Source organism: Vombatus ursinus, unplaced genomic scaffold (assembly GCF_900497805.2).
Source record: "Vombatus ursinus unplaced genomic scaffold, bare-nosed wombat genome assembly UNPS02014830.1, whole genome shotgun sequence".
Classification (NCBI taxonomy): domain Eukaryota; kingdom Metazoa; phylum Chordata; class Mammalia; order Diprotodontia; family Vombatidae; genus Vombatus; species Vombatus ursinus.
Window position 1 is genome coordinate 288,930 of NW_020954608.1, and position 11,843 is coordinate 300,772.

The following is an 11,843-nucleotide window of genomic DNA, read 5'->3' on the forward strand; positions in this document are numbered from 1 at the left end:
GCCCAGTTCATTGTCCTGTTGCAGTATCTATCCAAGATATAGATAAGAATATATATCTATATGATATGGATATAGATGATATTGATTCATATATATGCCATAGATATATGATGTAGATATAGATGAAATATATATATATGTATGTACATATAAATATATATATATATAGGCTGTAGATATATTGATATGGATGATATAGATATAGGGTTTAGACATAGATGATATAGACATAGATATAGATGATATAGCTATATGATATAGATATAGATTAATTGATGAACTCTACAGGTCTTCTTGCAATTGCATATTGTAGTCTGAAAAATTAGATGTTTTTTATCCATGGGAAATTTTGTGTGTGGAAAGTGAAGCCAGATTCTCTTGAGTAATTATGGATCTCATTTAGGAAGCTCTACAAAGTTCTGGGTCTTGTTAAGATATGCATATTATCTGCAAGCAACAGATATCTTCCACAACAGTGGAGAGCACCTTTAGCAAGCATGCATCTCTCTCATCTCTACCTTACTTCATATGCATAAAAAGAGGGTCAGTCAAATAAAGCAAGATGTTTAAAGATTTGCTGTGTGATTTTGACACATGCAAAGGAGATGTCATGTTGGAGAAAACTTTTGAGGTAGTGGTTCACCTTACTGAATCAAATGTGTCTTTTAAAAATAATCAACAGGACAGAGCCAAGATGGCAGAGGAAAGGCAGCAACTTGCCTGAGCTCTCCCCAAACCCCTCTGAATACCTTTAAATACTACTATAAAACAATTACTGGAGTGGCAGTGCTCACAAAAGGACAGGATGAAATAATTTTCCAGCCAAAGACAACTTAGAAGGTTGACAGGAAAGATCTCTTGTACCCAGGCAAGAGTGGAGCACAGTCCAGTGCAGGCTGTGCCAGCACAGACTGGGCCAAAGCAAACCAGGAGCAGGCCTTGGGAGCCACTGAATCTGCAGTGGCAGTAGCTACTTTTGGAGCTTTCAGCCCACAGACAGTAAGGGGATCAAACAGTTGCTCAGAAGGAGATCACAGGGGTCTCTTTGCTGTCACTGGGGGCAGGACTCTGTTGCTTTGCCCATACTCAAATCTGGGTCACAGTCCTGGGTGGCAGTCCCAGGACAAGGAAGAGCACTATCATACCAGAGTTTGTGAGCAATAGTGGAGCAGGGACCCTTGTCACACTTCCAGGGCAGAAAACCAGATCAGAACACAGACCAGGAGAGTAGCAAACACCTCTCCTTAGATCATACCACCTTGGAAGAACTGAAAACTTACAGGTCTCTAGAAGTATCTCTGAAAACAGCTGTACAAAAATACTGAAGCTTGGGACGGTACATTCTCCACACTGGAAGCAGAGCCCCACTTTAAAAAATGAATTTAAAGTCAAGAAATAGGCTGGTAAAATGAAAGTTACTATGGTGACAAGGAAGATCAAAACACATACTCAGAAGAAGATAACAAAGTCAAAGCTCCTACATCCAAAGCCTCCTAGAAAAATAGGAATTGATCTCAGTCCATGGAAGAGCTCAAAAAGGATTTTGAAAATCAAGTAAGAGAGGTAGAAGAAAAATTGGGAAGAGAAGTGAGGTGATGCAAGAAAATCATGAAAAATGACTCAACAGCTTGGTAAAGGAGAGCCAAAATAAATACTGAAGAAAATGACACCTTAAAAAACAGACTACTAGGTCAAATGGTAAAAGAGGTACAGAAAACAATGTGGAGAAAATGCCTTAAAAAGCAAAATTGGCCAAATGGAAAAGGAGGCACAAAAGTTCATTGAAGAAAAAAAGAAACTCTTAAAAAGTAGAGGTACAAAAAGTAGAGGATGTACAAAAGCTCACTGAAAGAGATAATTCCTTAAAAATTAGGATTGAGCAAATGGAAACTAATAACTTCATGAGAAATCAAGAAACAATCAAACAAAATCAAAAGAATGAAAAAAATAGAAGACAATGTGAAATATCTCATTGAAAAAAATAACTGACCTGGAAAATAGATCCAGTAGAGATCATTTGAAAGTTATTGGACCACTTAAAAGCCACGATGAAAAAAAGAGCTTAGACATCATCTTTCAAGAAATTATCAAGGAGAACTGTTCTGATATTCTAGAACCAGAGAGAAAATAGAAATTGAAAGAATCCACCAATCACCTCCTGAAAGAGATCCCAAAATGGAAACTCCCAAGACTATTATAGCCAAATTCCAAAGCTCCCAGGTCAAGTAGAAAATATTGCCAGCAGCCAGAGAGAAACATTTCAAGTATTGGGGAGCCACAGTCAGAATAACATAAGATTTAGCAGCTTCTACATTAAAGGATTAGAGGGCTTGGAATATAGTATTCCAGAGGGCAAAGGAGCTGGGATTACAACCAAGAATCATCTACCCAGCAAAACTGAATATAATCCTTCAGGGGGAAAATGGATATTCAATGAGGTAGAGGACTTTCAAGGATTCTTGATAAAAAGACCAGAGCTGAATAGAAAATCTGACTTTCAAATATAAGACTCAAGAGAAGCATAAAAAGGTAAACAGGAAAGAGAAATCATAAGGGACTTAATAAGGTTAAATTGTTTACATTCCTACATAGGAAGATGATACTTGTGACTTATAAGAACTTTCTCATTATTAGGGCAGTTAGAAGGAGTATATATAGACAGAGGGCACAGGTATGAGTTGAATGTGAAGGGATGGTATCTAAAAAAATAAAATTAAGGGGTGAGAGAGAAATGCACCAGGAGAAAGGGAAAGGTAGAATAGGGCAAATTATCTCACATAAAAGAGGCAAGAAAAAGCTTTTTACAGTGGAGGGGAATTAATTCAAAGAGAGAATAACATACACACTCAATTGGGTATAGAAAACCATCTTACTCTACAGGAAAGTAGGAGGGGAAAGGGATAAGAGAAGGCAGGGGGAGTGATAGAAGGGACAGCAGACTGGGGGAGTCTATAGTCAGAAGCAAAACACTTTTGAGGAGGGACAGGGTGAAAGAAGAGAGTGAATAGAATAAATAGAGGGAGAAATAGGATAGAGGGAAATACAGTTAGCAATAGTAACTGTGAAAAAAATGTGAAGCAAGTTTATCCTTTATTGGATAAACATATTTCTCAAACATATAGATAACTGAGTCAAATTTATAAAAAATAAGAGCCATTCCCCAATTGACAAATGATCAAAAGATATGAACAGTTTTCAGATGAAGTAATCAAAGCTATCTATGGCCATATGAGTAGGTGCTCTAAACTGCTATTGATTGAAGGAATTCAAATTGAAATAAGTCTGAGATACTACCTCATACCTATTAGATTGGCTAATAGGACAGAAAAGGAGAATGACAAATGTTGGAAGAGATGTGGGGAAAATGAGACATTGATGCACTATTGGTGCAGTTATGACCTGATTCAACCATACTGTAGAGCAATTTAGAACTATGAGGGCTATAAAAACATGCATGCCCTTTGACTTAGCAATACCTCTACTAGGTCTGTATCCAAAAAGAGATAAAATAACAAAAAGGAAAAGGACCGGTATGTACAAAAGACTTACATGAGCTGATGCAAAGTGACATGTACTGTGTACAAAGTAATTACAATATTGTAAGATGATCAGCTGTGAATGATTTAGCTATTCTCAACAATACAATTATCCAAGACAAGTCTGAAGGACTTAGAAGGAAAAATGCTATCTATCCCCAGAGAAAGAGCTGATGGTATCTGAATGTAGATTGCTATTTTTTTTACTTTATTTTTCTTGAATTTTTTTTCTGTTTTCTTTCATAACATGACTAATATGTAAATATGTTTTGCATGACTGCACATGTATAATCTTTATTGCATTGCTTGCCTTTTCAATGAGAGGGGTGGGGAGCAAAGGAAGGGAAAGAATTTGGAATTCAAAGTTTTAAAAACAAATGTTAAAATTGTTTTTACATGTAATTGGTGAAAAATAAAATACTAAACAAAAGAAAGAAAATATATATAATAAATTCAATAATTAGTTAAAAAATAAAAAACAATAATCACAGTAACAACAATGATCTTATAATCTATTTTTTAAACCTTTCAGGAAATTGTGGGATACAATATATAGTATTACCTGAAAAACCCCCTTTGTCCCCTACTAATGCTACCATCTAGTATGCCTTCGATAACTGTGATGTTAGAGTCTCCACTGCCCCTAATTGTAAAAAGTTTGTAATTTTTAAAAATCTATTAAGTTTTTTTTTTCCATTTTTTCTATTTGTTGTTTTGCTTGCAGTTTTATCCCTAAATGTCCTGGGATGACTTTGCTTATTACATCTCTCACCAAACTCTATTTTAAGATTTTTATTTTTCCTTTTATTGCTTCTTGCTCTTTTATGAAAAAATACTTCTTATAATCTAAAGATAGCTACATTGCACAATGGATAGAACACTGGATCCAAATAAAGGAAAATCTGAATTCAAATCTCACTTTCAATACTTACTAGCTATGTGACCCTGGGTAAGTTACTTAACCTTTGTCTACCTCAGTTTCCTCCTCTATAAATGAGAATAATAATGGCATCTATTTCTCAAGGCTGTGGGATAAAATTATATATATGTATATATATATATATACATATGTGTATATATATATACATATATATATATATAATGCCTTGCAAACTTTAATGCACTATGTAAATATGAGCTATTACTATCAGAACTATTATAATCTTTTACTATCTTTCTCAATAAGATTTTACAAAATGATTTATAATTTATCCCACTGCTTCTTGGCTATCATAGCTCTTTTCTTGGTGAGGAGATCCAGTATTTGCTGGCTAAATTTCTTTGGTCTACTCCTTATAGCAACTGATTTACATGATTCAAACCCCTTTACAGAATTGTTATAGTTGGTGTCTATACTTCCTCTATCCAGTTCCCGTTTTTACAACATTAATTCATTAAAAATATTAAGTTATTTAAATTATATATCATATCTTTTTCTCATTTTTGTTCATGATCATAATTATGTATTAATTTTCATCATTGTTCCAATAAGTCTGATTCTATAACAGAGATCTGCCTCAAAAGTGATTCCCATTGTATCTACTAAAGTATAATAAGTTTTATTTTTTTATGTTACTTGGTGCTTTCTATGTCCTCCAAAAAGTTCTGTTTGTATGCCTTATCATAGTATGTAAGTAGCCCTGCAAACTATACCAGTGGAATTCAAGCTCTGGAAGGTTCTACCACAGTAGAAAGTATGATGCTAGCAATAAATTCTATCTGTATTCTGAGGATCACTAAGTACAAAGAGGTTAATCACTAATAAGTTGCTCACTTGATCGTTCTTTGGCGATAGAAGATAATCAAAATAGCCCTCAATCCTGCATAATGTACTTTTGCTTCTGTAATTGGTGACAGAATTGTAGAAAGCAGGCCAGAAGGTACTACATTGCACAAATTTTTTAGGTCATCTACAAATATTAACTTGTTGATAATCTAAATGTGAGATTCCTGTTATATGATCAATAAATGGTCTGCTGAAAGAACTGAATCATATCAATCTTGATATTTTTGCTATATATTAAACCTGAAGAAGAAAGAACTTGGAAGCTAAATGGGCAGATGGCTTATAGCTAAGGACACAATAAAGGTATTAGAAGAGTTAGTTTTATGATGTGTCCAAATGCAGCAAGAAACAAGAAATGTCTTGGGACATTTGGACATCTCACATTGGTAATAATAATATGATCATGATAAATATATATATAACAAAAATAAACACATCTTGTATATGAAAATAGGCTTCAAAGTATGAAGAGGTAGAGAGAATATATGAAAAGCATAAGACCTTCAAAGTTACATCATCATGTCATAATATTCAGAGCCATCCTTTTTTGTAATACAAAGGTGGAAAAAGAAATGAAGGCAAATTTTTTTTCTAAATAAGGTCCTCTAATAAGAAATGAAAGAGACTGAGGGCTTGTACACTATACCAACATCATGAACACTTCCTTCAAGAAATGCAAATACATTATGGAATTATAAAACAGGAGATAATTGTGAAATTATGATTCATTTTTTTTCACCTCAGTTTTTATCATTTTAGCAGTAGCTCATTTTCACTCATTCAGTCAAAAGAGTTTCTCTCATATCCATTTCTCCTATTACCTTGTAAGATTTTTCTGGACCATAAACTATCCCTGTGAATTGATTCCACACTCCTTCGAATATAACTTCTTCTAAGTCAAATCCTTTATAATATAGTATTTCATGTATTTTTCAGGATTCATGTCAAATCAACATCTTACAAACATAACACTTTTGTAGTATTTTCATAGGGTATGGTCTTAGGAAGAAGAAATTCAGGATATCTATGGTTAAATCTGAAATAATGCAATTATTATAAGTAGTGAAATTATTAAAACTGCTTTTATCTGTAACCTTTTTCAAATGAAAGTGGCAGGTAAATTTAATGGCAATTATACCATGAATCTCATACACACAGTTTGGCACCTATGTATATATGGTCCTTTGGTGTTATTAAGGCAGCTGTATTTATTTCATATAACTATAGATAGAAGGTCCCAAAAATCTTGGTTTAGTTTGAAGCTTTAAAAACTTAAAACTGCAATAAGAATTTTGGAATACCCTGCAAATAAATAAATATACATACATATATTTGTGTATATATATGTATGTACATGCACATATATACACATCATATACAATATATATACACATAAATACAAAAAGAGAATATATGTATGATATTCTGTTTACATATGTACATGTATAGTCTATGTATACACACATAAATGTATATATTCTATCTGTGTATATTGTTGTTTGCCCTTTGTTTTCAAAGAGGACCAGTGACATTATGGGTGATGTGTTGACTTGAGTGTGAATTAAATTTAAATGAACCTGAGTAGCATAGTCGTCAGCTTCATTCTCTCTTTCAGAGTCATCATAGTCCAGTGACAAGACAAAAGTCAAGATGATTGGCAATGGCCAGGGATGTAATGGATGACCTTGGTGTCTTTGATGTCTGACCAAGCTCTAAGAACTCCACAGTGCCTGATCCAGCTGCCTTCGTGGCCTTTGGAACAAATGGGGGGAAATTTTCACATGCTTGGAGTAGACATACCCATAACTCACTAATGGGTTACCCTCAACTCTCAACAGTGGCTCCAAAAAACTGTAGCAAGCACTGTGGCCACACCCTGGTAAAATGTCTAGGCAGACAGGCTAAAATGTATCTGTATTCATACACATATTTATATATATACATATGTATATATAAATATCCCCCCATCGGTATTATTTAGGCATAAAGCTATTTTTATTCTGTTCTTCAGCCAGGAAAGTTGCTCTGGACATGGTAAGACTTCAACCATGAGGCATTGTCTACATCCAGAATAACTTCTAGAGGATTCAAAAATGCTATATAGAATTCATTGGACTCTAGAGAAAGAAAACAAAAATATGAGGGACTCCACCAGAGGTGGGCTTTAGAAGAAGTAGAGAGGACCATCCCAATCTTTTATATCTTCAACCAAGGGGTACATAGATAGATCCAGGATCAGCCTAGTATAACATGTGTCTCATAATGCCTACCTTACTTTCATTTCTATTACTTGAATAGATATGATTGTTTATATATTGTTCCCATAAATGTGAGCTCCTATAGGGCAGGGATTGTGTTTTTGCCTCTTTTTTTGTATCCTCAGTGTTTGGCAGAGTGCCTTGCCCATAATAAACAATAAGTGTTTGTTGACTGACAGCCCTCACAGATTACTTTGTTTATCATGTAAGACTCTGGTTTCTTCTTGGTAATACATCAAATTTATTTCCCAGGAAAAGACTTAGAATGTCCATTTGGTCATCATGGCTAGGAGCTATAGGATACTTCTGTCTTCAATAAATTAAAATTGAAAATCACCCAATTGAGAGAGGCGCCTAGTGTATGTGAATAGGCACTCCAATATACTACCAACTAAGAAATGCACGAGACAAAGTGTGAAAATTGTCATCAGGACCTTATATATGACCAGAAAAGAAGACAGGCCAGTCATGTGACAAGCTAGAGATCACTAATCAACAGCCTCCATATTCCATTGGTATCCATGCAAAGTCAGGAGAATTAGGGGAAGCCCCTCCCCCAGCACATTGGTTGCACATCCTATGGAGGATTAAAAGGAAGATATAAATATAAGTTGCTCAGGTTGAGGGGTGATAGATTACTTGTGACCTGTATCATCAGAGAGAGTACCAAATCAGTGAGATCATAGCTCCATCGAAGTCTGGAAGAGAGGCTGTGTAAAAAGAAGGATTTAGCTAAATCTGTCACCTGTTTACTAAGCTAGTCAGGACTAATCCCAGGAGGAAGAAGGCTGCACCCCCTTCCTATGCTAATGTGTTTAAATGTCTCAGCAATGGATTATATTTTAAATATCCTTCTACTTTCATGTAAATTGAATGTGCTAGAATCCTTGCTGTGGTGCTGATAACCTTCTTGTATCACCCACAGTCAACAATATCTTTTCTTTAGCTGCAATGATTAAATGAGTGACATTCACTACTGGTGAATCCCCCATGGAGTAACTGGAGCTCACATGTGCCTAGCCACAATACCAGTAATGACATGATTCTGAGGGAATTTGAAACCCTACCTCAACAAATTTATTTCTTTTTTTCAACCTATATTCAAAGAAATACTTTGGCATTGTAATGTGATTCTTGACAGGGCTAAGGTAAATTCATCATGCTAAACTGAAATGTTTCTGGCAGATGTCTACTCTGCAACAATCAAACTGTGTGTACTGTAATATATGACAACCACAATGCTACTTCTAGTTGTAAAAATTACAAGTATAATACTTCATTAATGGGAACTCAGAATGTAATTATGCAATATATTATAGTCTCACTTTTTTCTGTAGAGAAAACTTTCTTGAAGAAAGTCTCTCCACCTAGGAAAATAATAGAAGTTCTGAAGGTGAAAATAGAAAAGCAACTTTTCTATTTACAAAGACATTGGTATTTTGATACTTTTCAACTATTTCAAAATTTTCATTCTTGAAAATGAAGGAAACAAGAAAGGGAAATGTCTCTTATTAATTGTTGGTTTGCTTTCCATATGTGTGGCAGTTTGTTGCATGTGGTGCTCTTCATAGAAGAAATGATTACAAATTAAACAGCTAAGCCCCAGAGATCAGGTGCCACTTCCTCCAGGAAGCCTTTCTTGATCTCTCTCCTTCCCCTCTGTGTTAGGGCTTGCTGCCTCTTGTAATTATGTTGTATTTCTTTGTATTTATTTGTATACATATTACAATATCCCAGTAGAATATAAGCTCACTGAGGGCAGAAATTGTTTTGTTTTGTCTTTGTAAACCCAGAACTTAGCACAATGCCTTGCACAAAAATGGTACTTAAAAATGTTTATTGAATTGAATTTAATAACAACATTCAACAATAAATAGTTCTTGTGATACTTCTAATTTTCTTCAAAGTCTATACAAGCTACCTTAATGAATCATACTTTAAACTTGAGACCCTTAAAAGTACTTATTTTTTAGATTTGAAAAATCAAATAAAATATCTTTATTCAGGATTCATAAAAGACTGAAAATATCAGTATAGTCATATTTATCTTGTCTATGTTTTGCATTTCCATTAAAAATACTACTGAAACCAGTCTCTGTTTTCTAAGAATCTGGAAAGTTTCAGTTTTAGCATGGTAGCTTGGACTCCCCTACATCCCCTAAACCTAGATGTAATTATTTATTAATTGGCTAAAGTTTGGGGAGGGAGGAAAGAAGGAAGCTCAGTACAAGATGAGGTACTCCCAACGACTGTCACCAGACATTTAAGAGAATAGGAAAAGTCTGGTTTAAGGAGTGGCTTGAATGTGGACGTGTTAAATACGGACAGAGCTACTCCAAGCTTCATTAAGGCACAGCATAGAAGTGATTCTAGGTTCTTTTAAAGAAATTTCCCCCAATTAAACGTAAAAATTATTTTTAACATTTGCTTTTTTAAAATTTTGACTTCCAAATTCTCTCCCTCCCCTCCCCTCCCCCATCCTTGAGACAGTAAGCAATAGGTTATACATATGCAATCATGTAAAACATATTTCCATATTAGTCATTTTGTGGAAGAAAATGATGAAGGAAGGAAGGAAAGAAAGAGAAAATAGTATGCTTTGGTCAGTATCCAGGGTCCATCAATTGTCTCTCTGGGGTGGATAGTGTTTTTCATCATGAGTCCTTTGGGATTGTCTTGGCGATCCTAGGTTCTTAAAAGTCGTGTCAACAGAATGCAAATTCTGGTATGTATTACCATGGTAAAAAGGTATGCTCCTAGCAACAGTTGTATCTGCTTTCCAAGGACCAGCTTAAGTTCAAAGAAGACCATCCCCAGTAGGCCAGTCACTTGATGATTAGTTATTTAACCATGGCCACATATGAAACCTAACATGTATTTTAAAATGCAATTGCCAAACATAAATTGAATTTTTGTCTAAATTGTGGGTCTCTCCAACTCCTCTCATGTCTACCAGTGGTAAGAGAGGCAAGCAAAGAGTACAACCATTTTGTTCCCTTCCTCTCTTTTCTGTAACATCTCATAAAGTAACCAGGAAGATTAATATATTCATGAAAAGTCTTTAGAGGTAATGTAGAGAGAGAGCAGACCTAGAAATGAAGAAGTCCTCCTTCAAGTCCTGCCACTAACATATACTGGCTATGTGATTGTGAGGAGGACACTCAACCTCTCAGTGCCCCCAGGCTACTCTCTAAGACTAAAAGTTGCAAAGAAGGTAGCAATCTGGCATTATTAGAGGGAGTTTATTTACTAGGATCTCCTTATGCCAATAAAACTATTGATTTGATTAAAAAAAAGAAAAAAAAAGCCTTTATTTGCAAGGTTAATTTAATCTCAACTTCCAAAGGTTTAAAAAAGAACCTCAAGAATCTAACTTCTTGTAAACTTTTTATGATTTATTGTGAATAGGGAAGCAAGCAGTCAAAAAATTTGGAAAACCCTGTAAGAACTCAACAAACCTAATGTAGAAAGAGATTGTGGCTCTGTTTAATATGAAAATCTCGCACTTCACCCAAAACCTGGTTCAGCTAATTGTACTGAAGTCTCAGAAAAACCACTATTCATTAAGAACAAACAAAAAGGTCCAGTGGTCAATCAGTTAAAAACGGATTAGTAATGACAATCTAGTAAGAAAAAAAAAGGTCAAACGAGTTTGTGTATACTCTAGCCTGAGAATTTTCTTTCAGCAATACTTTTTCAGTTACCTGTCCATTTCATTTAACTTATCTGCCATTTATGTTATACATATATGTATATGTGCTGAAATTGGGCCAGAGCATCTGAACCAGAATCCCAAGATTTGCCACTTCCTATTTGTGTAACCTTGGTCAAGTTATTTCATCTTTCTGAGCAACAGTAAAATGAAAGAGTTGAACTAGACGACCTCTGCTTTTAAGTTCTAAATCTGTATTTCTCTCTGTGTATATGTATCTGTATGTGTGTGAATGTATCTTTGCCTGCCCACTTTCAGTTTCTCTTCATCCCCCCTCAGCCCCCCCCATCCATCTTTCACTGAAATCCTTTATCTTGCCACTGGAGCCAGAGGAGAAAGTGAGGCTGGTGACTTTGCACAGCCCTCCCTCACTCAAATCCAATTCACTTGCATGCCATGGCATCTCCTCCCTGATGTCATGGTCCTCATTGAGAACGAAGGCCCCACTGGGGACCCAACTGTAACTTGTTAGTTGGGCAACACAGCTCACTTTCTTTTTCTTTCTCTTTCTTTCTTTCTTTCTTTCTTTCTTTCTTTCTTTCTTTCTTTCT